We start from the raw sequence: 12,956 nt of genomic DNA on the forward strand, positions 1-12,956 counted from the left end.
TCTGCTGTATGATTTCTGATTGACGTGTCCTTATTGTCCCTGCAATATGGTGATTGTTTGATTTGATTCATTTGTTGTGTGATGTGTCAGGGGGCTGAGATCAGGGGTCAGAGGTCATTAGGGCATGCCGTAGTAACAACAACAAAAAAAAATGTTTTTTTTTCTTGTAACGGAAGATGAACATTTTAGTCTGTTGTCATTCGTTTGGTGCCAAATGAACAGGACCCTGGTGACACACCTCAAGTCCACTGTAGAGTGTGTTTGGGTACAGGGTTTAGGGGTCCATTCAGGTTGAACCCCGTTTATTAACCAGATGTTCCCTACTCCGTTTACTAAGCTAATCTATCCCCGAGTGGACCCCCCTCAACACTGGCTGGGAAAAGTAGTGATGATGATGATGAGCTCCGTTCAAGTGGCATCAAACAAGGGGCGCGTTCCAGGCCGACAGCATTGCAGTCGCTTCTCAGAGCTCACACAACGCCTAGATGGGTGTTTTAACATATCGGCTAACCCACATCGTATGATATAGCAATCTGATGCCTGGATGCACATTTTGAGGATATCGCACGCAGCTCATTGGTTGACGTGTTTAACGCGACTGCAATATGGTATGTCTGGAACGTGTCCATTCTCACAACGTTAAGTTCGCTAGCTTTCATCTTGGTTTCTCCGGCCACACTGGCAGCGTTTACACAGGCGGCCCAATTCTGATATTCTTTTCACTAATTGGATTTTTGACCAATCAGATCAGCTCTTTGCCAATACTTAGGCCAAAGATCAGAATTGTGCTGCCTGTGTAAACGCAGCCACAGATCATTTCTGTGTCAGAGTGGTCTGGAAACATTGGCAGTCCATCCTGACTCAGCCCAAATTTAGATGCTGCTATCTTCACCACAGGGGTGCTAGCTCGGGTTACACTGGCCGTATATGAGCAGTCCGCTCAGAGATACAGACAGAGAGAGATACAGACAGAGAGAGATACAGACAGAGAGAGACAGACAGACAGACAGAGAGACAGACAGAGAGAGAGAGACAGAGAGAGAGAGACAGAGACAGACAGACAGAGACAGACAGACAGACAGACAGACAGACAGACAGACAGACAGACAGACAGACAGACAGACAGACAGACAGACAGACAGACAGACAGACAGACAGACAGACAGACAGACAGACAGACAGACAGACAGACAGACAGGCAGGTTGTTCTATTGTTAGCTTGATCTATTAAATATTTGATGAAGACAAGGTGAGTAAATATGTTAGATTATATATGTGTTCTTGTGGAAGCCTGCATTTAGCAGAAGTATAGACTAAAGGAAACACACAATCACACATAAATTGACATTTATTGATTTGGGTGAATTCTAGTTGGGTGTATTCCATTTTTGGAGGGGTAAAATATAAAACCAAACTGCAAATTTCAGACTTCAACTAACTGATTTGAAGAAACCTACTAATAGGAGTGTTCAAATCAGCTGGCACTACTAACCTAGGAGCTTTACAGTCTGTGGTCTGTCACCAACCAACCCTAGTCCTGCTGGGCTCACAGCAGGCTTTTGTTCTATCCATGCACTAACCCACCTGACTCTCAGGTCAGGTCTTGAGCAGTAACTTGTGGCAACATCTGCTCACCCTTCTCCAGGACCAGGTTTGGTGTACCAGGACTACTAGTTGAACTGATAGAAATGTAACCCAGGTTTGTCCTGCTGTTGATTTGATTCCTGTTTTGTGTTTTTCTCCTCTTGTGCATCGCCGTGACGACCAGGTGGGCTCGGTGGTAGCGGTTGGCTGGATCCGCTCCAAGAAGGCGGTTGATTGGCGGTTGTTCCGTAACATCTTCCTGGCGTGGTTCGTCACGGTGCCGGTGGCGGGGCTGTTCAGCGCTGCGGTCATGGCTCTGTTCGTCTACGGCATCCTCCCTTACGTCTGAGGAAGAGAGGAGAGAGGGTGGAAAGAGGAGAGACGAAGGAGAGAGGAGAGAGGGAGGAAAGAGGAGAGACGAAGGAGAGAGGAGAGAGGGAGGAAAGAGGAGAGAGGACAGAGGGAGGAAAGAGGAGAGACAAAGGAGAGAGGAGAGAGGGTGGAAAGAGGAGAGAGGACAGAGGGAGGAAAGAGGAGAGAGGAAGAAAAGAGGACAGAGGGAGGAAAGAGGAGAGACGAAGGAGAGAGGAGAGAGGGAGGAAATAGGAGAGAGGACAGAGGGAGGAAAGAGGAGAGACGAAGGAGAGAGGAGAGAGGGAGGAAAGAGGAGAGAGGAAGAAAAGAGGACAGAGGGAGGAAAGAGGAGAGAGGACAGAGGGAGGAAAGAGGAGAGAGGAAGAAAAGAGGACAGAGGGAGGAAAGAGGAGAGACGAAGGAGAGAGGAGAGAGGGAGAAAAGAGGAGAGAGGAAGAAAAGAGGACAGAGGGAGGAAAGAGGAGAGAGGAAGGAGAGAGGAGAGAGGGAGGAGAGAGGAGAGAGGAAGAAAAGAGGAGAGAGGGAGGAGAGAGGAGAGAGGGAGGAAAGAGGAGAGAGGACAGAGGGAGGAAAGAGGAGAGACGAAGGAGAGAGGAGAGAGGGAGGAAAGAGGAGAGAGGACAGAGGGAGGAAAGAGGAGAGACGAAGGAGAGAGGAGAGAGGGAGGAAAGAGGAGAGAGGAAGAAAAGAGGAGAGAGGGAGGAGAGAGGAGAGAGGAGAGGGGGAGGAAAGAGGAGAGAGGAAGAAAAGAGGACAGAGGGAGGAAAGAGGAGAGAGGACAGAGGGAGGAAAGAGGAGAGAGGAAGAAAAGAGGACAGAGGGAGGAAAGAGGAGAGAGGAAGGAGAGAGGGAGGAAAGAGGAGAGAGGAGAGAGGGAGGAAAGAGGAGAGAGGAGAGAGGGAGGAAAGAGGAGAGAGGGAGGCCTCAAGGACATGGAGAGTGGGGGAGATAAAAGAGAGGGGTAAAGAACGAGGGGATGAAGAGTGGGCCTCGATGTTAGGAATGGGGCTAGGGGGAGAGGAGAGGGGTGGAATGGTTAATTACACTGTGTCTGGAGAAGAGGGTTAGATCACATGCTACCTGGGTTCTAGTCCTGAAGAAGGCTAGATCACATGCTGCCTGGGTTCTAGTCCTGAAGAGGTTTAGATTACATTCTGCCTGGATTCTAGTCCTGAAGAGGGTTGGATCACATGCTGCCTGGGTTCTAGTCCTGAAGAGGTTTAGCTTACATTCTGCCTGGGTTCTAGTCCTGAAGAGGGTTGGATCACATGCTACCTGGGTTCTAGTCCTGAAGAAGGTTAGATCACATGCTGCCTGGGTTCTAGTCCTGAAGAAGGTTAGATCACATGCTGCCTGGGTTCTAGTCCTGAAGAAGGTTAGATCACATGCTGCCTGGGTTCTAGTCCTGTAGAAGGTTAGATCACATGCTGCCTGGGTTCTAGTCCAGAGACTCGTTGACTTCCTTCTATTGTGTTTTATTTTTGTTATTTTTGCATTAAAAAAAACGAATGTTAAATCTTACAGAGCAACCTGCTGTACAGACATGCATATCACAGACATACTGTAGCTACATAATACAGACATACAGGGCCTTCAGAGAGTATTCAGACCCCGAGACTTATTCCACATTCTGTTGTTTTACAGCCTGAATTCAAAATGGATTTCACCAATCTACACAATTTGGCAAAATTCCAAAGTGAAAACATGTTTTTAGAAATGTTGGCTATTTTATTGAAAATTAAAATGCACTGCTCATCTGAGGAACCTTACAGATGTGTGGGGTACAGAGATGAATAGCCATTAAAAAATATTGTTAAACACTATTTTTACACACATAGTGAATCCATGCAACATATTATGCAAATATTTACTCCTGAACTCATTTAGACTTGCCGTAACAAAGGGGTTTGAATACTTATTGACTCGAGACATTTCAGTTTTTAATTTTTAATTACTGTGTAAAAAAATAATAATCTAAAAACATTATTCCACTTTGACATTATGGGGTATTGTGATGTCATGATGGGGTATTGTGATGTCACAATGGGGTATTGTGATGTCACGATGGGATATTGTGTGTAGAGGCCAGTGATACAGAACCTCAATTTGAATCCATTTTTTAATTCAGGCTGTAACACAACAAAATGTGGAGAAAGTCAAGGGGTGTGAGACTTTAAAGGCATTGTACATATATCAGAGACGTATATTACAGATTCACATATTATAGACATACATATTAAGCCCTTTTCGCACGGGACTGGTATTACTATAGAACGCTGGTTATGTAATTATCACCCCAACATGTCAGGGACATGTCAGGGACAGGATTCGTTTTACCCCCCCCAAAAAAAAAAAAAATTCACTCATTCACAATGCACGTTCTGACGGAAGTGCCTGTAGGCACTTCTAGGAGTGAAGATAGTTCACATGTCTAGGGACAGTCTAATATTGACCTAATGACCTTCAGTTCACATGTCTAGGGACAGTCTAATATTGACCTAATGACCTTCAGTTCACATGTCTAGGGACAGTCTAATACTCTGGATAAGAGCGTCTGCTAAATGACTTAAATGTAAATGTAAATGTAAATGTCTAGGGACAGTCTAATATTGACCTTCAGTTCACATGTCTAGGGACAGTCTAATATTGACCTAATGACCTTCAGTTCACATGTCTAGGGACAGTCTAATATTGACCTAATGACCTTCAGTTCACATGTCTAGGGACAGTCTAATATTGACCTAATGACCTTCAGTTCACATGTCTAGGGACAGTCTAATATTGACCTAATGACCTTCAGTTCACATGTCTAGGGACAGTCTAATATTGACCTTCAGTTCACATGTCTAGGGACAGTCTAATATTGACCTTCAGTTCACATGTCTAGGGACAGTCTAATATTGACCTTCAGTTCACATGTCTAGGGACAGTCTAATATTGACCTTCAGTTCACATGTCTAGGGACAGTCTAATATTGACCTAATGACCTTCAGTTCACATGTCTAGGGACAGTCTAATATTGACCTTCAGTTCACATGTCTAGGGACAGTCTAATATTGACCTAATGACCTTCAGTTCACATGTCTAGGGACAGTCTAATATTGACCTAATGACCTTCAGTTCACATGTCTAGGGACAGTCTAATATTGACCTAATGACCTTCAGTTCACATGTCTAGGGACAGTCTAATATTGACCTAATGACCTTCAGTTCACATGTCTAGGGACAGTCTAATATTGACCTTCAGTTCACATGTCTAGGGACAGTCTAATATTGACCTAATGACCTTCAGTTCACATGTCTAGGGACAGTCTAATATTGACCTTCAGTTCACATGTCTAGGGACAGTCTAATATTGACCTTCAGTTCACATGTCTAGGGACAGTCTAATATTGACCTAATGACCTTCAGTTCACATGTCTAGGGACAGTCTAATATTGACCTAATGACCTTCAGTTCACATGTCTAGGGACAGTCTAATACTCTGGATAAGAGCGTCTGCTAAATGACTTAAATGTAAATGTAAATGTAAATGTCTAGGGACAGTCTAATATTGACCTTCAGTTCACATGTCTAGGGACAGTCTAATATTGACCTAATGACCTTCAGTTCACATGTCTAGGGACAGTCTAATATTGACCTAATGACCTTCAGTTCACATGTCTAGGGACAGTCTAATATTGACCTAATGACCTTCAGTTCACATGTCTAGGGACAGTCTAATATTGACCTAATGACCTTCAGTTCACATGTCTAGGGACAGTCTAATATTGACCTTCAGTTCACATGTCTAGGGACAGTCTAATATTGACCTTCAGTTCACATGTCTAGGGACAGTCTAATATTGACCTTCAGTTCACATGTCTAGGGACAGTCTAATATTGACCTTCAGTTCACATGTCTAGGGACAGTCTAATATTGACCTAATGACCTTCAGTTCACATGTCTAGGGACAGTCTAATATTGACCTTCAGTTCACATGTCTAGGGACAGTCTAATATTGACCTAATGACCTTCAGTTCACATGTCTAGGGACAGTCTAATATTGACCTAATGACCTTCAGTTCACATGTCTAGGGACAGTCTAATATTGACCTAATGACCTTCAGTTCACATGTCTAGGGACAGTCTAATATTGACCTAATGACCTTCAGTTCACATGTCTAGGGACAGTCTAATATTGACCTTCAGTTCACATGTCTAGGGACAGTCTAATATTGACCTAATGACCTTCAGTTCACATGTCTAGGGACAGTCTAATATTGACCTTCAGTTCACATGTCTAGGGACAGTCTAATATTGACCTTCAGTTCACATGTCTAGGGACAGTCTAATATTGACCTAATGACCTTCAGTTCACATGTCTAGGGACAGTCTAATATTGACCTAATGACCTTCAGTTCACATGTCTAGGGACAGTCTAATATTGACCTAATGACCTTCAGTTCACATGTCTAGGGACAGTCTAATATTGACCTTCAGTTCACATGTCTAGGGACAGTCTAATATTGACCTTCAGTTCACATGTCTAGGGACAGTCTAATATTGACCTAATGACCTTCAGTTCACATGTCTAGGGACAGTCTAATATTGACCTTCAGTTCACATGTCTAGGGACAGTCTAATATTGACCTTCAGTTCACATGTCTAGGGACAGTCTAATATTGACCTTCAGTTCACATGTCTAGGGACAGTCTAATATTGACCTAATGACCTTCAGTTCACATGTCTAGGGACAGTCTAATATTGACCTAATGACCTTCAGTTCACATGTCTAGGGACAGTCTAATATTGACCTTCAGTTCACATGTCTAGGGACAGTCTAATATTGACCTAATGACCTTCAGTTCACATGTCTAGGGACAGTCTAATATTGACCTTCAGTTCACATGTCTAGGGACAGTCTAATATTGACCTTCAGTTCACATGTCTAGGGACAGTCTAATATTGACCTTCAGTTCACATGTCTAGGGACAGTCTAATATTGACCTAATGACCTTCAGTTCACATGTCTAGGGACAGTCTAATATTGACCTTCAGTTCACATGTCTAGGGACAGTCTAATATTGACCTTCAGTTCACATGTCTAGGGACAGTCTAATATTGACCTTCAGTTCACATGTCTAGGGACAGTCTAATATTGACCTAATGACCTTCAGTTCACATCTAGGGACAGTCTAATATTGACCTTCAGTTCACATGTCTAGGGACAGTCTAATATTGACCTGCAGTTCACATGTCTAGGGACAGTCTAATATTGACCTAATGACCTTCAGTTCACATGTCTAGGGACAGTCTAATATTGACCTTCAGTTCACATGTCTAGGGACAGTCTAATATTGACCTTCAGTTCACATGTCTAGGGACAGTCTAATATTGACCTTCAGTTCACATGTCTAGGGACAGTCTAATATTGACCTAATGACCTTCAGTTCACATGTCTAGGGACAGTCTAATATTGACCTTCAGTTCACATGTCTAGGGACAGTCTAATATTGACCTTCAGTTCACATGTCTAGGGACAGTCTAATATTGACCTAATGACCTTCAGTTCACATGTCTAGGGACAGTCTAATATTGACCTTCAGTTCACATGTCTAGGGACAGTCTAATATTGACCTTCAGTTCACATGTCTAGGGACAGTCTAATATTGACCTTCAGTTCACATGTCTAGGGACAGTCTAATATTGACCTAATGACCTTCAGTTCACATGTCTAGGGACAGTCTAATATTGACCTAATGACCTTCAGTTCACATGTCTAGGGACAGTCTAATATTGACCTAATGACCTTCAGTTCACATGTCTAGGGACAGTCTAATATTGACCTAATGACCTTCAGTTCACATCTAGGGACAGTCTAATATTGACCTTCAGTTCACATGTCTAGGGACAGTCTAATATTGACCTAATGACCTTCAGTTCACATCTAGGGACAGTCTAATATTGACCTTCAGTTCACATGTCTAGGGACAGTCTAATATTGACCTGCAGTTCACATGTCTAGGGACAGTCTAATATTGACCTAATGACCTTCAGTTCACATGTCTAGGGACAGTCTAATATTGACCTAATGACCTTCAGTTCACATGTCTAGGGACAGTCTAATATTGACCTTCAGTTCACATGTCTAGGGACAGTCTAATATTGACCTAATGACCTTCAGTTCACATCTAGGGACAGTCTAATATTGACCTATTGACCTTCAGTTCACATGTCTAGGGACAGTCTAATATTGACCTAATGACCTTCAGTTCACATGTCTAGGGACAGTCTAATATTGACCTAATGACCTTCAGTTCACATGTCTAGGGACAGTCTAATATTGACCTAATGACCTTCAGTTCACATGTCTAGGGACAGTCTAATATTGACCTAATGACCTTCAGTTCACATGTCTAGGGACAGTCTAATATTGACCTAATGACCTTCAGTTCACATGTCTAGGGACAGTCTAATATTGACCTTCAGTTCACATGTCTAGGGACAGTCTAATATTGACCTAATGACCTTCAGTTCACATGTCTAGGGACAGTCTAATATTGACCTAATGACCTTCAGTTCACATGTCTAGGGACAGTCTAATATTGACCTTCAGTTCACATGTCTAGGGACAGTCTAATATTGACCTAATGACCTTCAGTTCACATGTCTAGGGACAGTCTAATATTGACCTAATGACCTTCAGTTCACATGTCTAGGGACAGTCTAATATTGACCTAATGACCTTCAGTTCACATGTCTAGGGACAGTCTAATATTGACCTAATGACCTTCAGTTCACATGTCTAGGGACAGTCTAATATTGACCTTCAGTTCACATGTCTAGGGACAGTCTAATATTGACCTTCAGTTCACATGTCTAGGGACAGTCTAATATTGACCTAATGACCTTCAGTTCACATGTCTAGGGACAGTCTAATATTGACCTTCAGTTCACATGTCTAGGGACAGTCTAATATTGACCTTCAGTTCACATGTCTAGGGACAGTCTAATATTGACCTTCAGTTCACATGTCTAGGGACAGTCTAATATTGACCTAATGACCTTCAGTTCACATGTCTAGGGACAGTCTAATATTGACCTAATGACCTTCAGTTCACATGTCTAGGGACAGTCTAATATTGACCTTCAGTTCACATGTCTAGGGACAGTCTAATATTGACCTAATGACCTTCAGTTCACATGTCTAGGGACAGTCTAATATTGACCTTCAGTTCACATGTCTAGGGACAGTCTAATATTGACCTTCAGTTCACATGTCTAGGGACAGTCTAATATTGACCTTCAGTTCACATGTCTAGGGACAGTCTAATATTGACCTAATGACCTTCAGTTCACATGTCTAGGGACAGTCTAATATTGACCTTCAGTTCACATGTCTAGGGACAGTCTAATATTGACCTTCAGTTCACATGTCTAGGGACAGTCTAATATTGACCTTCAGTTCACATGTCTAGGGACAGTCTAATATTGACCTAATGACCTTCAGTTCACATGTCTAGGGACAGTCTAATATTGACCTAATGACCTTCAGTTCACATGTCTAGGGACAGTCTAATATTGACCTTCAGTTCACATGTCTAGGGACAGTCTAATATTGACCTAATGACCTTCAGTTCACATGTCTAGGGACAGTCTAATATTGACCTTCAGTTCACATGTCTAGGGACAGTCTAATATTGACCTTCAGTTCACATGTCTAGGGACAGTCTAATATTGACCTTCAGTTCACATGTCTAGGGACAGTCTAATATTGACCTAATGACCTTCAGTTCACATGTCTAGGGACAGTCTAATATTGACCTTCAGTTCACATGTCTAGGGACAGTCTAATATTGACCTGCAGTTCACATGTCTAGGGACAGTCTAATATTGACCTAATGACCTTCAGTTCACATGTCTAGGGACAGTCTAATATTGACCTTCAGTTCACATGTCTAGGGACAGTCTAATATTGACCTTCAGTTCACATGTCTAGGGACAGTCTAATATTGACCTTCAGTTCACATGTCTAGGGACAGTCTAATATTGACCTAATGACCTTCAGTTCACATGTCTAGGGACAGTCTAATATTGACCTTCAGTTCACATGTCTAGGGACAGTCTAATATTGACCTTCAGTTCACATGTCTAGGGACAGTCTAATATTGACCTAATGACCTTCAGTTCACATGTCTAGGGACAGTCTAATATTGACCTTCAGTTCACATGTCTAGGGACAGTCTAATATTGACCTTCAGTTCACATGTCTAGGGACAGTCTAATATTGACCTTCAGTTCACATGTCTAGGGACAGTCTAATATTGACCTAATAACCTTCAGTTCACATGTCTAGGGACAGTCTAATATTGACCTAATGACCTTCAGTTCACATGTCTAGGGACAGTCTAATATTGACCTAATGACCTTCAGTTCACATGTCTAGGGACAGTCTAATATTGACCTAATGACCTTCAGTTCACATCTAGGGACAGTCTAATATTGACCTTCAGTTCACATGTCTAGGGACAGTCTAATATTGACCTAATGACCTTCAGTTCACATCTAGGGACAGTCTAATATTGACCTTCAGTTCACATGTCTAGGGACAGTCTAATATTGACCTGCAGTTCACATGTCTAGGGACAGTCTAATATTGACCTAATGACCTTCAGTTCACATGTCTAGGGACAGTCTAATATTGACCTAATGACCTTCAGTTCACATGTCTAGGGACAGTCTAATATTGACCTTCAGTTCACATGTCTAGGGACAGTCTAATATTGACCTAATGACCTTCAGTTCACATCTAGGGACAGTCTAATATTGACCTATTGACCTTCAGTTCACATGTCTAGGGACAGTCTAATATTGACCTAATGACCTTCAGTTCACATGTCTAGGGACAGTCTAATATTGACCTAATGACCTTCAGTTCACATGTCTAGGGACAGTCTAATATTGACCTAATGACCTTCAGTTCACATGTCTAGGGACAGTCTAATATTGACCTAATGACCTTCAGTTCACATGTCTAGGGACAGTCTAATATTGACCTAATGACCTTCAGTTCACATGTCTAGGGACAGTCTAATATTGACCTTCAGTTCACATGTCTAGGGACAGTCTAATATTGACCTAATGACCTTCAGTTCACATGTCTAGGGACAGTCTAATATTGACCTAATGACCTTCAGTTCACATGTCTAGGGACAGTCTAATATTGACCTTCAGTTCACATGTCTAGGGACAGTCTAATATTGACCTAATGACCTTCAGTTCACATGTCTAGGGACAGTCTAATATTGACCTAATGACCTTCAGTTCACATGTCTAGGGACAGTCTAATATTGACCTAATGACCTTCAGTTTGGATCCATATCAATAAGAACCATTAACTGTAGCCTGCGTAGAGGTTTAATGGTCGGATTTCATTTCTCAATTCATTTGACAATATCGGTCAATTGTGAATGAGGTATAAAAATAATTTAAAAAATATTACAGGGGCAGTTTGGTAAAACTAATCCGGTCCGAAATCGTCCACTGGAAAAAGCGGACCTGCTGGGGTGATAATTCCATAACCAACGTTTTATAGTAATACCAGTCGCCTGTGAATAGGGCTCTACTGTACGTTAAGACACTGTAGTGTTTTACACAGTGATATAAATATGAAAAAAAGACTAAACACAGTCCTCAGTAATAGACCGTGACACACACACACACACACACACACACACACACACACACACACACACACACACACACACACACACACACACACACACACACACACACACACACACACACACACACACACACACACACACACACACACACACACACACACACACACACAGAGATAGACACACAAACACTGACCATAACATAATCATTTGCACAACATCTATGCGAAATGCCTAAAGTTGTATATGAATATATATTTAATTGCGTTAATAGTTGCGGCCTGCGCTAGGAGGCAGCAGCGTTGTCGGTTTAGTAGCTATACTTAATGCCCGAAAGAAATGTTTTACATAATGTATTGTTTAGAAGTGGGATTTTGTTGTACTGCAGCTTTGCTTGAAAACAGAAGATGTGTGCTTGGCTTGTTAACCAAACCCCCCCGCCCGCCCCTTCATAGTTACCTATGACCCATTGTAGTGACCATTTCATAGTTACCTCCCTAACATGCTAGCTAGATAGCCTGGAAGGAAAGGTTGGAACACACAGGGTCTTGTTGCCGCGGCAACCTTCAAATCCTCCCCAGGGGTGGTGGGACTGCTTTCATTTTAAATTTACATATATATATTTTTTTTTCTTTTTAGCTGTTACCATAGAAACCAGTTCCCAGAGGATGATGTCTACAATTTTAACTGTGTTCCTGTACATTTTAAAGATTAAATAGCCTATTTTAAAGATGAAATACCCTATTTTAAAGATGAAATACCCTATTTGAATGTTTTTCTAAATGTCATTTGTACTGTAAATACTATCCTCGTGGGAGGTATGATGTCATGCTTGAGTCACCCTGGCCCTAGAACCTGAGGCGTAGAGTGCACACCAGTTATTCTGTCTGAACTATGTTTTTAATCCACTATCTGAAATATAAATTGAGAACATGATCTTTTTTTCTAATTTCTTAATTTCAGAATAATCTTTATTTTTTTATATTTGTTTTTACCAGAGATACTGAGGAAACCTTTTTATCCAGGATTCTGAACCGTCCCTTTTGCAGCAGCAATTTAATCAATAATCAAACCGTTTCCTTTCTCTAGGAAACTGCACCTTCTCTTGTGCTGCGAGTATAGTATAAGAGGTGTGTGTGTGTTGGTTAGGATAGCTTAACAGGGTGAGTTATACCAGAGTCCTGTCCCCCCCCCCCGCCCCACGTGACTGTTTTGTTTTTTGCCCCAAGTCGCACTAAACAGCTGATTTCAGTTCATCAACGCTTGATGATAAGTTGGTTAATTTAATCCGCTCGGTGCAAAAAAAACAAAGGACTGAGTTTGGGAAACACC

At 42.1% G+C, this 12,956-nt stretch overlaps 1 pseudogene; it reads left to right on the plus strand.

Annotated features, from left to right (window-relative positions):
* Window positions 1-2,054, plus strand: part of LOC124025300 — a 73,401-nt pseudogene extending 71,347 nt beyond the window's left edge.
* Window positions 2,055-12,956: the final 10,902 nt, after the last annotated feature.

This window comes from Oncorhynchus gorbuscha, unplaced genomic scaffold (genome assembly GCF_021184085.1).
Source record: "Oncorhynchus gorbuscha isolate QuinsamMale2020 ecotype Even-year unplaced genomic scaffold, OgorEven_v1.0 Un_scaffold_2224, whole genome shotgun sequence".
Taxonomy (NCBI): domain Eukaryota; kingdom Metazoa; phylum Chordata; class Actinopteri; order Salmoniformes; family Salmonidae; genus Oncorhynchus; species Oncorhynchus gorbuscha.